This window comes from Coenobita brevimanus, chromosome 117, assembly GCF_032717465.1.
Source record: "Coenobita brevimanus isolate Jiangsu-jjx chromosome 117, ASM3271746v2, whole genome shotgun sequence".
Lineage (NCBI taxonomy): Eukaryota > Metazoa > Arthropoda > Malacostraca > Decapoda > Coenobitidae > Coenobita > Coenobita brevimanus.
In genome coordinates, this window is record NC_137070.1 from 2,457,219 (window position 1) to 2,474,576 (window position 17,358).

A 17,358-nucleotide genomic window follows, 5' to 3' on the forward strand; every position below is an offset into this window, starting at 1 on the left:
CAACGGAGAGAAAAGATTAACAGAGTAAGCAGAAGGATTAGTTGTGAGGAAGAGGTCAAGTATGTTGGAGCTCTCTCCAAGGCGGTCAGGGATACGGGTAGGGTGCTGTACAAGCTGCTCTAGGTCATTAAGGATAGAAAAGATGTAGGCTTGTTCACCAGGTGGATCCGTGAAAGGAGAGGAGAGCCAAAGGTGGTGGTGAACATTGAAATCTCCAAGAATGGAGATTTCAGAGAAAGGAGAAATAGATAGAATGTGTTCCATCGTAGAAGTAAGATAGTCGAAGAATTTTTGATAGTCAGTAGAATTAGGGGATAAGTAAACAGTACAGATATATTTAGTCAGAGAATGACAGGAAAGCCGAAGCCAGAGTGTGGAGAATTCAGAAGAATCAAGTTCAGGAACACGAGAGCAAGATAAGTCGTTGCGTATATATACACAACAGCCACCTTTGGCTTTGAAATGAGTATAGAGAAAGTAGGAGGATACAGAAAAGGGTTTGCTGTCAGTTGCCTCAGACAGCTGAGTCTCCGTTAGAAAAAGAAGGTGAGGTTTAGAGGAGGAGAGGTGGTGCTCAACAGAGCGAAAGTTAGAGGAAAGGCCGCGAATGTTGCAGAAATGAAGAAGAAGAGAGTCAGACCGTGGTTCCAGGCACCTTGAGTCGTCACCGGGAGACGGGCAGATGGTGGGGGCATTTATGGTCCCCCCCCCTGGGGACTCCGAGGCTTGATAAGACGACGCCATGTTGGTAAATTTTGAATAGAAAGTGTAGTGTGTACTGTGCATGTAGTTTGGTGTAGATAGTTAGAGAAATTTGTACTGGAGAGCATGCTGACCTACTCTCTGTGTAACTGAGACACTGAAAAAGTTCAGCAAAGGGGGATGGTCAGGAACTAGTCCTGAGGGCTGATGAAACGGGAGCTCCAGCACTCCCTGTCATCAGCTTTCCATCCACCTCGGGAGTACTGCCCTGCTCGACTGGTGCTACAGTCTACTCCTCCTATCACCAACTCTCTTCCTTTTATTCATCATTTATCTAAGCTACATCGAACCCTATCCATTCATGCGCTGATGACTCCACCCTTCACCTATCCATTCACTTCCCTCAGCGACCATCTCAGCAGTTACCTCAACAAACAAGGGATGAGGCTATGGCACACCTAATACCTGACTTAGCTCATATCTCTGATTGGTGTAAAAGTAATGGTATTGTTTTTAATGCATCAATCAGTTCTTACACCTATTAACCCGACGAAATCTTTCACAGGAGTATCCACTTATTTTCACCAATATCCAGTTCAATCCTGCATCATCTACATACGTGGAGTTTCATTCTCTAGGGATTTATCTAAAAAAGAAAAAAAAAATCTCGTAAAATCTGTTTCCAAGAGGCCAGGTGTGCCAAGCCGATTCCGTATCTTCTCTACCCCTGCACAATTGTTGACATTATACACTGGATTTATTCGTCCCTGTATACAGTATAACACTGACATGTTGGGAGGCTCCCCACATACTGTAGAGCTCTTCTCAATAAGGTGGAGTCAAAGGCTTTTCGTCTCTTCAGCTCTCCTCCTCTTACTGGTTCCTTTCAACCTCTGTCATCGCCACACTGTTGCATCTTTATCTCTTCTCAATCGCTACTTCAGTGGTCACTGCTCCTCTGAACTGTCTGCTTGCATCCTTCCACCAGAATGGCGAGTGCATAGCACCCGTCTGGCAACAAACTCTCATCCCTTTTCTGTCCAACTCTCTAATGCAAGAGGACTGTTACTCCCAGTCTTTCATGTATGCAACAGGTCAACTCTGAAACCTGTTCCGTCTTTCTGTACTTCCTACTGCCTATTCTCTCGTCTTTCAAACGCAGTGTGTCCAGGCATCTCGAAATGAACAGATCTTGACTATGGCTCTGTTACCTTGTTTTTGTTTTTTACTTGGAGTGAACAATTTGTTCCTGGCCTTTGGTTCCTTCTTCCTTGCATTATAAAAATACACGAGAATGTTAACGTGTAGCATACGAAAATAATTCCCTAAGGAAGAGGTTCTGTGAAGCCTCCTATGGCATAAAAAATGTATGCCACAGAACAGTTAGTCAATAAATCTCGTTAATGAACACTCAGGGCACCTCAAACCCACGTTATTCAGCTTAGGAGAAGGAGGGAAGCAGAGAATAATAAAGAACTAGCTCTGCATCAGAAAGTGGCTGTATGGAACTGTCAGCGTTGATAGTACGGCGTCAGCACAGGTTGTGGTGATCACAGTCGGCGTTGTGGCAGAGTCGGCATTGATAGAGTCGGCGTTGATGATGTTGGCAGTAGGAGAGTCAATGTTGATAAAGGGAACGTTGGTAGAGTCGGCGATGGCATAGTTCATAGGGGCGGCGTTGAGAGCTTCGGGTTGATACAGTTGACGTTAACACAGTCAAAGTTGATAAAGTCGGCTTTGAGTCGATGAGATTGACCCTTCCTGGAAGGCAGGAAGGGTCGTCGTCAATGAGAGGTCCTTAAACTATTCATACCATGAAATCAAATGTCCAGCTTGATAGGGGTAGAGGGAAAAATATGCCATAAGAAATTGGAAGATAGCAAGAGGAGCATGTGGACAGCAATGAACACTGGAGACAAAATGCCCGATTCAATCGCTGTTACTACAAGCAAGGATATCTGGAAGCATTATTTACTCCCTCTCGACAGGGTCAGTTCAGGAGGGACTTTTCGTATTTGGAGAGAGAGAGAGAGAGAGAGAGAGAGGGGGGGTTTCACACTTCATCACAAAAGGTCTGCCCTAAGGTGAATAAAGTCGATTAGGTTGGCACTGAGATTTCGCAGCACCTCTTCCTTTTCAACTTTTCTACACATTCAGCTCGGTATTCAATTGTATAGTCACATTCTCGAGAGGCCTTTTTAGACCAGTCAAGACCGGTCAAAGTTACTTTGACGTAGTTGGTGCTCCCGAGAATGGATTTTAGACCAGTTCCAGTCTTAATGTGCTCCTATTGGCTGGAGGAGGGAGTGGGCGGAGTCATAATGGAATCAGCTGAGTTATGTAAACAGAAAATAAGATGGTAATAAATTATTTTAGCAGTAAATAGTGTCGTTACTGGCGTACACAGTAGCTGTTTGTATGTCATATAAAAGAAAATATGACAGCTTCCCAGTGTGTCAGTATTAGAATCATGATAATGAGTTCTCATTACCAGGAAATGAAATAAATGTTCAGTTTACCTTCTCAGTTAAAAGAGAACTAATAATCGGAGACAAAGGATGCACTACTCGTCCTTAAGGAATTATTACTGGGAAATGGTTGTAAGTGTCGTCATTTCCTTATAATAATCCACTGAAGCTCACCAAATCTGAATTTCTCTCCACCCATTATTATCTTACTACTTCAGCCATAACTGATCGTCTTCTACAGTTCAGGTTTAAACAAGTATTCGTTTCAAATAGCTTTATATCACCGTCCAATGTCATTGTTGACTGTTGTGCAAAATTCTTTATATATATATATATATATATATATATATATATATATATATATATATATATATATATATATATATATAAAGTTTCACTTCAGTTGGCCATCTTCCCTGTATCAGCTGTTTATCCTGGGTACAGAACGCCGCTCCCTGTCGTTTTTGCCCAGTGCAACAGCGCATCATTTGTGCGCAGGACGGGGTAAACCCATTCCTGGTTCTGGAGCAGGAGCGCTTGTGACCAGTTGTGACCAGGCTTGATTTGTCTTGACCGGTTTGAAAGCCTCACGAAAACGCGGCTAAAGTTGTTGATGCAAACTATGCCGATGAAAAACTATATAAATAATAGAAAACAATGTTAAAATGCATTATGAAAAAATAAATCGCCAGAGAGGAAGCGTTAACAAGCCTCTTTTGTCACTTAAACCCTTTAAACCAGCGGTGGGGAACCTTTCTCCTATTAAGGGCCATTAGGATAATTTTAACATCATTTGCAGGCCATACAAAAATACGAACTTAAAATCAACTGTAGCCCAGTACTTTATATATATATATATATATATATATATATATATATATATATATATATTCGTTCACGAGTTTATGAAATTGCCTTAATGAATTGCTTCGCGGGCCAGATCAAATGGTCTTGCCGGCCTTATACGGCCCAGAGGCCGGACGTTCCCCACCCCTGCTGTAAACTTAAGCCTTCTTAGCCCCTCATCAGCCACAAACCCCTACAACCTATTCAGTTTTACATTTCTTTGTGCCGCTACATCACACCGTTTGGTTTCATAACTTCCTCTTCCACTTCCGAAGTTAAAAGGAAACGCAGACATTGCACTATTAATTTTCACAATAAATATTAGTACCTAGTCCAACCCCTGAAGTATGATGATGAAAGGTTAGTGTAATTGAATGTGACTGCACACTTCAAGGGAATATTGACTCCTACTCCAAGTTACAATGGAATTTTCGTAACCCTTTTTTTTTTTTCAATTTTTATATAGATGTATTATGCATTTCACGCCTTGATATTGTTTTTTGTAGAACTGTTATGTTTTTAGAATGGACACAGCTTTAGCGACATGCTGGAAGAGGTGTGATATGCAAAATAAATCGCTTAGAAAGAGGCGCTACAACATCTACGCAACTTTCTGCAGATCTCGGCTCACGATACTGGACAACCTAATAGTAATGATAATAATAATAATGATAAATAATAATAATAATAATAATAATAGACCCTACTCAGTCCGAAAACTTAACCTCTTTATAATTCTTGTGCCAGTCATCCACTCACTCCAAGTCCTGGTACCTTCGGGTGACTCCTCACTGAGTGACGATTAAGATGGATTCCTGTAACCCAGGAAACAGTTTACTAAGCTGGGTGGTGTTGTGGGTTAAGGCGCTCTAACCTGACGGATGCGGCAATAGGGATTTACATCCGAGGGTTGGTTGGGGTTTATTGTTCATGTAATGCCACTCAGGGACTAGACATTGGGGATCCATGCCTTAATGACAGGACTGAGCAGCTTAGTCTCGGGCCCCTACACTCCTGATGGGCCGAAAAGGATGGATGACATTGAAATATTTCCGGACGATTTGAGACTCAATATTATGGATACGTCAGACATGGCGTCCAAAGAAAACCGTTTGGTATATGGCAAGAACATATACAAATAGTCTACGTCCCCGGAGCGAAGGCGTTAAGAGAGAGAGAGAGAGAGAGAGGCGGGGGGGGACGTTACTGGTGTATTAAATGTAAGCAGTCAGCATCATATAGTCATTACAACTAGCCTCACATACTCGTATGCCCTGGTACCTCACAGACTTAAACACACTCTCCCCTTCAACTCGATGACTTATTCCAGATTATATTATTGTTGTCTCCACACGATTTTATTCAACTTGGGATGGATGTGTAGCAGTGAAGGGGTTTATTAAGGCTGTATCTGTCCACTGGAAATTGAAAAGTCTCCCATGAACTGAAAAAATTCGTCTAAAGATAGCAAGACGACTAAGAAAATGTAATGGGATTCAAGGCAATACCACGAGATGGCATCAGTTATCGACCACTTGTGGTGCTGGAACGGGACGCCTTCATGTGGTAGCACTGATGTGGCTCCTTCCTGATTATACAAACATCTCTAAACACCTCTCATTCTCCGAAAAAGGAGGATTTGCAGGATGAAGGAAAATTCAGCCTGCATTCCATATGGTTCAAGTTTCATATAAACCTGGGACAACAGTTGCTGCTATTACTACTACTCTCTTTGGCAGTCCCCAAATCCACAGGCATGGTAAGGTCCCGAGGCCAGGCCACAATCATGTATGTCCCAGGAAACCACCTACGTCCTTGTCAGCGTTCCACAGATGGAAAAACTTATTACCTCTTGCATCCGAACCATGGCGAGCTAGTAAATGACCTTTTACAATTGAAGATGACTCAAATAACAGTAGTCTTAATTCGTGTTATGGAATAGACTAATAATTCAACGGACATCATTAAGACACATCCTAGACCAAACTAATTTCATAAAATATATGTTTAGAATGCGTAATTAGCGAAAATTTTAATATTTATAAAATTGTGCGTACTCAGCAACAATAAAATGAATAACACGTCATCTTACTGAAGAGGTTAAATTTAAAGCATTTTAACCCCTTCACTCCAGTGACGTATATATATTTATTCTTGCTAAATACCAGACGGTTTTATTCAGCTTAAGAGAGATATTTGGAATTAAGGGAGCAGGGGGGTGGTTGCTTTCTCAGGCAGAGGAACTCCTTGAGAGTGAAATGGCTGGGAAGCATGCCGGCACGTGACTGGCTACAGCATAGCTGGGTCTTTCGGGTGTGGGCAATCAGGCAAGTTAGCTGCCTACTGCGACTGCAACACATTGGCGAGGTGTTCAGGAAGTTAGCCAAAGAAACCTTGATGGACTCTGAAAGAACAATAATGGCCCCCAGTCCCGTGCAGCCCTTAAATGGGCAGGGGGTGCTAAGAATCTCACGGTTGCCTCAATTACAATCTATTTCCTTTGTTAATGCAAAAAATACAATTAAAATTGGTAACTGGAATGTGAGAACGCTAAATCATGACGGTAAAATCGATGAGTTAGTGAAGGTTTTTCAAAATTACGGACTTGATATTTGTGCTCTGACAGAAACTAGATTAACTGGAGTCGATAAGTTGGATTTGGAGGATGGTATACGTTTATTGATATCTGGCTGACAGGACGGAATGCATTATCAGGGAGTAGGATTGTTGCTGGGTTGTAAGGCAAATAAGGCTTTATGTGAGTGGGATCCTATAGATGAGCGATTGTTATCATGGCAACATCAGTCTGTTTGTGTGTTATGCACCTACTAATGATGCACTCGATGAAAGGAAAGACACATTTTCTGAAAAGTTGCAAGAAGGAGTAGGAAGGGTACCTAGACATGATGTTTTGATCTGCGTTGGAGACTTTAATGCACTAATGGGCTGTTCAAATGAGGGATTTGAGGCATGTATGGGTAAGATGGGAGTTGGTAGTAGGATGAGTGAAAACGGAGTGAGGTTTGGAAGCTTCTGTCAAGCAAATGACTTAGTCATCAGGGGCACACTCTTTCAGCATTGTAATATACACAAGACAACTTGGGTGTCGCCGTGTGGAAAATATAAAAATCAGATTGATCACATCGCTATCAGTAGGAGGCATACTGTAGAAGTTCTCTGCTAGATGTTCATGTTAAACGGGGAGCGGATATTGGTAGTGACCATTAACTCAGCATTGCAAAAATAAGGTTTAAACTTAAAAATCAGAAGAAGGAAAAATCTGGTGTTGGTAGATACGATATTGTTAAGCTTAGAAGGGAAGGAGAAGAAAAGGAGGAATTCAGATTAGAATGTAGAAATAGGTTTTTGGTGTTGGAAACGTTGGAAGAGGGGAAGAGAAGTGTAGATGAGATATGGGAGGATGTGAACAAAGTTTTGCATGAGACTGCTGAATGTACGATTGGAAGGAGACATAGATTCAGGAGAAAGAAATGGATATCAGAGGAAACGTGGGATATGATAAAAAAGAGAGGTGAGGCTAAATTGAGGAGTGAGATGCAATGCGTTGATGAACGACAGATTGAATTAGCAAGAGCTGTGTACTGGAGTTTGAATTCAGAAGTAAGAAGGTTAGCTAGGAGAGATAAAAGAAGATGTGTGGATGAAAAGGTTGCAGAGACTGAAATCTTAATAAACAAAAATGATGGACAGAGTCAAAGAATAGCATATGAATCGATTAGAGAACTGAGTGGTAATGCAGGTAAACGCAAGGAAATACCAGTTAGAGACAGGGAAGGAAATTTATTGACCAAAGATGGAGATATTAAAAATAGATGGAAAGAGCATTTTGAGACAGTTCTTAATAGACCAATACCACCAGAAGAGGATATACCGTCTGCTCAGGAAGACTTAAATATAGAAACAGGAGAGTTGAGGCTTGCAGAAGTGGAGAAAGCAGTAAAACAGTTAAAGAATAATAAGGCACCAGGGGAGGATGGTTTATTTCCGGAAATGTTTAAAGTGGAGGGGGATAGGTTAATAATGGTCTTGACCAAGCTATTCAATAAGATATGGGTGACGGGGTTACTACCATCAGTTTGGAAGAACGGTGTAATTGTTAAAGTTCCGAAGAAGGGAGACCTGAGTGAATGTGGTAATTGGAGGGGAATCTCTTTGTCACCGATAGCTTTGAAAGTTTTCAGTAGAGTGTTGTTAAATAGGTTGGAGCCGGTGGTTGAGGGTATTCTGAGGGATGAACAGGCTGGTTTTAGAAAGGGACGTGGTTGCAATGATCAGATCTTTATAGTTAGGCATTTGATGCAGCAAGATAATGAAATGAGAGTACCGTTAAGTCTTTGTTTTGTTGATTTTGAAAAGGCTTTTGATAGTGTTTCGAGAGAGACTACGGGGAAGATCATGAGACATTATGGAATACCAGAGGAGTTTGTGAGGGTCATTATGAACATGCATGAGGACACATTTTGTAAAGTGATGATTGATGGTTGTCTGAGTGATTCGTTTGAAGTCAAGTCCGGAGTAATTCAAGGTGGTGTTCTATCGCCTTTACTATTTATATTGGTCATTGATTACATTATGAAACGCGTTGGAACAGAAACCGGTGCAGGTATACTTTGGGGAGAGAACAGGAAACTTTTGGATTTAGATTATGCAGATGATATAGTTTTGATTTGTGATGGGCCAGAAGAGATGCAAAGAGTGTTGGACTGTTTGGTGAGTGAAGGTCGCAAGGTGGGTTTGGTTATTAATTGTGGAAAAACTGAAATAATCAATATGAATATGGAAAATGCGCAGGAATGTGTAATTGAAGGTATGGTTGTAAAGCAAGTTGATAGGTTTAAATATTTAGGTACTTATTTAGCCAAGGATGGTTCTTTGAACTTTGAATTCGAGGAAAGGTTAAAGAAGGCTAATCAGGCAATGGGAATGCTTAAAAATATTTGGAATAATGACAATTTTTCTGTGCATACAAAAATCAAACTTTATAAGGTAATGGTTAGGAGTATCTTAATTTATGGACACGAGTCTTGGTACAGCACAGTGACTATGGAAAATAAATTCTTGGTGTTTGAAAACAAAGCACTTAGAAGAATATTAGGAGTTAAGTGGTGGGAAAGGATACCAAATAGTAGAATTAGAGAAATAACGGGAGTGCAGCCGGTCGATGAATATGTTAGGTTCTCACGATGGAAGTGGCTAGGACATGTGTATAGGAGACAGGGAATAGTACGAGATACACCAGGGTGGGTGGCACTTGGTAGGAGAGGTAGAGGAAGGCCAAAAGAGACGTGGGTGAGGACAATGAGACGGGAAGCTGGAGATGAGTGTTGGGGAGATCTTGAGGAGTTAGCACAAGATAGGATGTGGTGGTGTGAGTTCATCGAGGCCCTATGCATCCCCGAGGGTGCCACAGGAAATGATTGAAGGGGTTAATGGAGGCCGTGTCAGACGTATCCATTTCGTAAAGTCTCTCCTAAGATGAATGAAATCGTCTGGAGATATGTCTGTCATGTCATCCTTTTTGGCCCATTAGGAGCGTAAAGGCCGGGGACTAAGCTGCTCAGTCCTATCATTTAAGGCAGGGATGACCAATATCTCGTCCCTGAGTGGCATTATGTGAGCAGTAAACCCCAACCAACCCTCGGATGTAAATCTTTATTGCCGCATCCGTCCGGTTAGAGCGCCTTAACCCACAACACCACCCAGCGTAATAAACTGTTTCCTGAGTTACAGGAATCCGTCTGACTTGTCACTCAGTGAGGAGTAATTATCACTGTAGGCAACATCGAGTGAGTGGATGGTTTGCAAGAGGAAAAAATGAGAAAGTAGATATTGAAGTGAAGGGTATTTATTATTATTATTATTATTATTATTATTATGTACCCTGCCCTAGCGTGGGAAAGGAGGTCCAGATGATGATGATGATGATGATGATGGTGATTATTATTATTCTATCTATCTATCTATATACCTAGGCTGCTTCCCCCAAGGAGAGGGAGGTAGCCGAGACAGGACGACACACTCCCCATTTACTCATTCATTCAAACACATTCATTCGCATCTTAGCCCCAAAGGGGAGAAGGGACAGATCCTCACCGCACCACACCGCACAAGGGTCAACTGCGCAGTGCAATCAGTGACATCCGCAGCAGGGCCCGACAGCAGAACTGGTTTACCCCTGCCACATCATAACAGACCCATCCCCTTACCCGCACCTGACCTGACTAGCTGATCAGACCAAATGCGGGAGAATATCCCCTCAGGGCTGCGTCATCACTTATTCATTCACAATTTCTCTCCATTTACTTCTGTCACGCGCTATTATTAAATCAGGTTTGTAGCATCTTGGCTGGTGATCTTGGTGGCACAGGACACATCTTGGCATCTCTCTCAGTTATTTATTTCGCGTATCACATGTCTTCATATTCTGGCAGGTCACTGAGGGCAACCGTGTCCATACAATAAATACATAAATACCAAGAAACCTAATATCAAGGCGCAATAAATCACAAAGTTAAACGTATACATTTTATAAACTCAAGTCCAAAATTCCTGGTAAGGACGCAGACAAATTAATATATTGTATAGTTTACAATAATTATATCGCAGGTAACACAAGTGCGACAAGTATATTTTTTAAACAAATTATTAGACGCAATTGTTTCCAACTCTTTTTCGGACGCGAGGTAGAGGTTTTACTGAGCAAATTGATCTTGTTCATCTAAACTGTAAATATATATACCATGGAAAGTAATGTCGATGGATAATGTACATGATTCCGGAAGGATGAAATGTTAGTCGCGTCCACACGTGCTCTCGAACATATGTTGGCAACACTGCTTGCAACATGTCTGGGTACATGTATGCAGCAGTATTTGGACAGTTGTATGCAAACTTGTTTCAATGCAACCTTGAACACTGGCAGCAGATGCGATGAGCGTGTCAATACCAGGCAGCTGAGACTTCATCATGATGTTGCCAACATGATCTGGACGCTGCTGTTGCCAACATGTTTGCAGCGTGTTCGTTACTGTGTTGCATACGTGTTGCCCGCACTTGTTCCAGCACACGAGTGGACGCGCATTAATACAGCAATGTCAGTGCGGATTACAGTACAGGCCCAAGAGTCGTTGTATAAAGGGAGACTATTAAAAAAATAAATCCTCTAACAGAACAATATCTTTCTGTGAGGTTGTTATTAATTTGTAAATTAAATTGCCGTAATTTAGTTCTCATCATGTGGGTAAATGAAGGTGGTGTTGTAAGGTGAACCAAATGGTGTGGCGTAGCGGCAGGAACAATGAAATATAAAAATGAACAGGTTGAAGAGGTTTGTGGCTGATCAGAGGCGCTAAGAAGAAGGCTTAGGATTAAACGCCGTATATTAATTGGCATAGGAGGCTTTCTAATGCCTCTTCCTTGGCGATTTATTTTGCATACCCGGTAATACACCATAACGTTGTCTTGTAAGTTATTTATATCGTTTTGTCATCGGCATACTTTCCACCAGTAACATACAATACCGAGAGGCAATGTGCAGAAGGAATCTCTATGGAGGAGATCTTACGAAATATCCCAAGCCACTTACAGTGCCACGCTAAATGACTTTTATCTCTTTAGGTCAGACCTTTTGTAGTCAAGAGTGTGACACCTCTCTCTCTCTCTCTCTCTCTCTCTCTCTCTCTCTCTCTCTCTCTCTCTCTCTCTCTCTCTCTCTCTCTCTCTCTTCGGTTCATTTATAGTACGTACAGGATTCATTAATACCCCTGTCACCGTAGCCATTAAGCATCACATAATAGGCACAACTCTAGTACTGTGCTACAACTATCGCCAGGTACTTACATTCATCCTAAGTGTTTTAATACTGTCACCATTAACTTTCTTATGGTCAGAACGTTACTAGTCTTTCCACCATATGCAGACGGTTTTATTCAGGTTACAGTGTTCACAGAAAGCTGAGCTTGGTTTGCACGTCTTTCATAAGAAGCTTATTTTACCTGCGCTTAGTTTAACCCATTAGGGAGTTAATGCTTTCCTCAGCGAATTTGAGTCGTCTTGCTGTAGGCTATTCGGAGTAAAATATGTCACTCAAACCTCTTCGTCCATGGAGTTTATCGAAAGAGAAGGTACCCATTTTAAAATTCACCATGTAGGCAGTGCCCTCTAAAAGGTACGGTAAATATCTTAACTAGAGTGACGTATTTAATAATCATTCTTGGCAGCCTAGACGAGGCTTTTCTGAAGCTATTGCAAATTTTGTTACAAGAATGAGCGAGTCTAGAACCACATGGGTTGGACGTGCCAAGGGCTAAACATGTAGCATCTACAGGGGATTTATTAGTCTTGTTTTCTTTTCCTTTCTTTTCTTTTCTTTTTTTTCTTAGCTACAGTCTGGTTTATTTCTTTCCCCTGTATATATCAGATATACAGATTCTACCCTGCCTGCTCCAGATAACCTGATATATACTATCTATCCATCTATCTATTGTCACACGTCTTAATCCCTTTTAGGGGGTGGCTACAAACATATCGTCTCCACGTCACCCTGTCCCTCGCCATTTCACTGCCCTGCTCCCAGTTCACCCCCCCCTCTCTCATATACCTCTCCACTCCATCCCTCCATCTCATCCTTGGCCTTCTCCTCCCTCTCTCCCCCTCCACCTCACTCACATACACTCTCCTCGTCAGTCTCTCACCCTCCATCCTCTCCACATGGCCAAACCATCTCAGTGTGTTTCTCCTAATGCTTCCTATCACATCCACACCCACACCACAACGCTCCTTCACAGTCTCATTTGTCAGTCTGTCTCTCCATGTGACTCCACAGGCTCCTCTCAAATAACTCATTTCCACTGCTCTCACTCTTGACTTGTGTCCCTCCAACAAAGTCTAAGCTTCACTTCCATACGTCAGAGTTGGTATCACAATACTGATATATAATAACTTTTTCACTTCCATGCTCACATCCCTGTTTCTTATCATTGTCTTCAAAGAACCAGCAACTTTCTTCCTTGTTGTACCCTTTTGAGTAGACTGTAGCACCAGTCGAGCAGGGCAGTACTCCCGAGGTGGATGGAAAGCTGATGAGAGGGAGTGCTGGAGCTCCCGTTTCATGAGCCCTCAGGACTAGTTCCTGACCATCCCCCTTTGCTGAACTTTTTCAGTGTCTCAGTTACACAGAGAGTAGGCCACCATGCTCTCCAGTACAAAAATTTCTCTTACTATCTACACCAAACTACATGCACAGTACACACTACACTTCCTATTCCAAAATTTAAAAAAAAAAAAAAAAAAAAAAAATCATGGCGTCTCATCACCCAGCCTTGGAGTCCCCAGGAGGGGGACCATAAATGCACCCATCTTCCGCCCCTCTCCCTGTGACGACTCGAGGTGCCTGGAACCGCTGTCTGACTCTCTTCTTCATTTCTGCAACATTCGCGGCCTTTCCTCTAACTTTCGCTCTGTTGAGCACCACTTCTCCTCTAAACCTCACTTTCTTTTTCTAACAGAGACTCAACTGTCTGGGGCAACTGACAGCAGACCCTTTTCTGTATCTTCCTACTTTCTCTATATTCATTTCAAAGTCAAAGGTGGCTGTTGTGTATATATACGCAACGACTTATCCTGCTCTCGTGTTCCTGAACTCGATTCTTCTGAATTCTCTACACTCTGGCTTCGGCTTTCCTGTCATTCTCTGACTAAATATATCTGTGCTGTTTACTTATCTCCTAATTCTACTGACTATCGAAACTTCTTCAACTATCTTACTTCTACAATGGAACACATTCTATCCATTTTCCTTTCTCTGAAATCTCCATTCTAGATTTTAATGTTCACCACCACCTTTGGCTCTCCTCTCCTTTCATTGATCCACCTGGTGAACAAGCCTACATCTTTTCTATCCTTAATGACCTAGAGAAGCTTGTACAGCACCCTACCCGTATTCCAGACCGCCTTGGAGAGAGCTCCAACATACTTGACCTCCTCCTTACAACTAATCCTTCTGCTAACACTGTTAATCTTTTCTCTCCGTTGGGCTCCTCCGACCACAACCTTATCACCTTAACCTGTCCTATCACTCTGGTACGGCCTGTGGACCCTCCAGGGAAACGTCATCTGCGGCATTTTGGAGCCGTGGATTGGGAGGCTCTCAGGCAGTACGTCTTTGATTTTCCCTGGAATGATTATTGCTTCCATGGCAGTGAGCCATCTGAGTGTGCCTTGTGCATTACGGAGGTTATTCTCTCGGGCCTGGAAGCATACATTCCTTTCTCGTATCCTTTGACTAACGCAAGAAAGCCTTGGTTTAATCACGCTTGTTCTAATGCTGTCCGCAACAAGGAGAGGGCCTACAAAAGGTACCGGAGCCAATCCACCCCTGAATCACATCATCTTTACGATTCTGCCCAGAATCGTGCTAAGTCTCTTCTTCGCTCTGCTAAAAAAATTTCCATCCGTACTAAATGCTCTCAACTCTCCAACTCGAATTCTTCCCGCTCCTTGTGGCACCTTGCCAAAAACCTTTCTCACAACTTTACCTCATCATCCTTCCCTCCTCTTTTCTACTCTGATGGCTCTGTAGCTATTTCTTCTACTGATAAAGCAGATCTCTTTGCACAGACTTTCTCTTCCAATTCCACCTTAGACAATTCCGGTGCTGTTCCTCCATCACTTTCCCCTTCTGACTTCCTCATGGCTGACATTAAAATTTCTTCAGCTGATGTATTTTCTGCTATCACTGGCCTCAATACTAACAAGGCATATGGGCCTGATGGAGTCCCTCCTGTTGTTCTCAAGAACTGTGCTTCTATGCTTACACCCTGCTTAGGCAAACTCTTTTGCCTTTGTCTGTCAACTTGTACCTTTCCTTCTTGCTGGAAGTTTGCTCTCATTCAGCCAGTCCCAGGAAGGGTGACCACTCCCAACCCTCCAGCTATCATCCAATTGCTTTAACATCCTGTATTTCAAAAGTTTTCGAGTCAATTCTCAATAGAAAATTTTTAAGGCATCTTTCCTATCACAACCTTCTTTCTGATCATCAGTATGGATTCCGTCAGGGACGCTCCACTGGCGATCTTCTCACCTACCTTTCAGACTCCTGGTCATCCTCCTTTCGGGACTTTGGCGAAAGCTTTGCCATTGCACTTGACATCTCAAAGGCATTTGATCGAGTCTGGCATAAATCTTTAATTTCCAAACTGCCCTCTTACGGTTTCTATCCTTCTATCTGTGCCTTCATCACTAGCTTCCTCTCTGGTCGTTCTATAGCCGCTGTTGTAGACGGCCATCGTTCTTCTAGATCTATCAACAGTGGTGTTCCTCAGGGCTCTGTCCTATCACCAACTCTCTTTCTTTTATTCATCAATGACCTTCTAAGCTGTACATCTAACCCTATCCACTCATATGCTGATGACTCCACCCTTCACCTTTCCATTCGGTTCCCGCAATGCCCATCTCAGCAGTTACTTCAACAAACAAGGGCACACCTAATGTCTGACTTGGCTTGTATCTCTGACTGGGATAAAAATAATCTTGTTGTTTTTAATGCACCTAAGACTCAGTTCTTACACCTATCAACCCGACAAAATCTTCCATAGGTATACCCACTAATGTTTAATAATATTCAGCTTAATCCTGCATCATCCTTGAACATGCTTGGGGTTTCATTTACTCGGGACTTATCTTGGAAAGATCATATTACATCTCTTGTAAAATTTGCTTCCAAGAGATTGGGTGTGCTAAGCCGACTCCGTTCTTTCTTTACCCCGGCACAATTGTTGACTCTATACAGGGGTTTTACCTGCCCCTGTGTGGAGTACAACTCTCATGTGTGGGGAGGCTCCCCACATACAGCTTTTCTCAATAGGGTGGAGTCAAAGGCTTCTTGTCTCATTAACTCTCCTCCTCTTACTGACTCCCTTCAACCTCTGTCTCTTCGCCGCACTATTGCATCTTTATCTCTTTTCTATCACCACTTCAATGGTCACTGCTCCTCTGAACTGTCTGCATGCATTCCTCCACCTCAATGACAGGCGCGTGGCACCCATCAAGGAGCATACTCTCATCCCTTTTCTGTCCAATTCTCTAATGCAAGAGTTAACCGTTACTCCTAGTCCTTCATTTATGCAACAGGTCAACTCTGGAACTGTCTCCCTCTTTCCTGCTGCCTATGATCCCCAGTCTTTCAAACGCAGTGTGTCCAGGCATCTTGAAATGATCGGATCTTGAATTTGGCTCTCTATTGTATTTTGTTTTTCTCTTGGAGGGAACTGTTATTGCGGGCTCGTGGCCTTTGGTTCGTTCTTCCTCGCATAAAAAAAAAAGCTCTTCACCCTCCAAACTTCCATCTTTACTCATCACACTACACAAGTACTTAAACGTACTCACATTTTCCATTTCCTCACCATCCAACCTCACAGTACATTCACTGACGTCACCTCTCTCAAAGACCATAACTTTACTCTTCCCTACATTCACCTTTAAATTCCGTTTCTTACACACTCTCCCAAACTCATCCACCAAGCTTTGCAGCTCCCCTTCGTCTTCACTCAACAACACAGTATCATCTGCAAACAACAGTACAGGGAGTTTCCGAACACTATCCTCTTTCACCAGGGCCACTCCAACATCCACTACCCTACCTTGTACCTCTTTTATTACCCCATCCATGTACAGATTGAACAACCATGGAGACATGACACATCACTGTTTCAACCCAACCTTCAAATAGAAAAACTCACTCAGTTCACTATCCACACGCACTGCAGCCTTAGCACCATCATACATACTCTTCACAGCAAGAATATAAAAAGATAACGCCATGTACCTGAGACTGGCGAACCTGGTAAATCATGGTATCTTTGTACCAGCAAGAGAATGACAGACACATGACGGTGATACCGTTATACATCGAAAATCTTGTGTTTCCTTAACACTCTCGGGCTCCTGTGACTTATTCTTGGCCTAATAAAACCGTCTGTCGTTAGCTGGAACATATGACTAGAGAAGCAGACATGAGATGGTGAAAGCGGTTTTCTTTTTCTCCTTACTCTCCAGGTTATTATATTTACACAGCACACACAGGTATCTAATACTCCGATCAATAGCTGCTTCCCTCCACAAACGTCCTATTTCCTATCTCCACTTTCCAGTTCATCCTGGGGTTGGAAATGGACGCCTTCCCGTGGTAGCACTGATATAACATGGGGGCTCCGCTGCCTAGTTATAGAAACGTCCCTCATTTTTCGTTTCTCCAGAAAGTAGGATGATGAACTATGAAGCAGGTCAATTTCATCCTTCATAGTTCATATCCAGATGAGCCTGG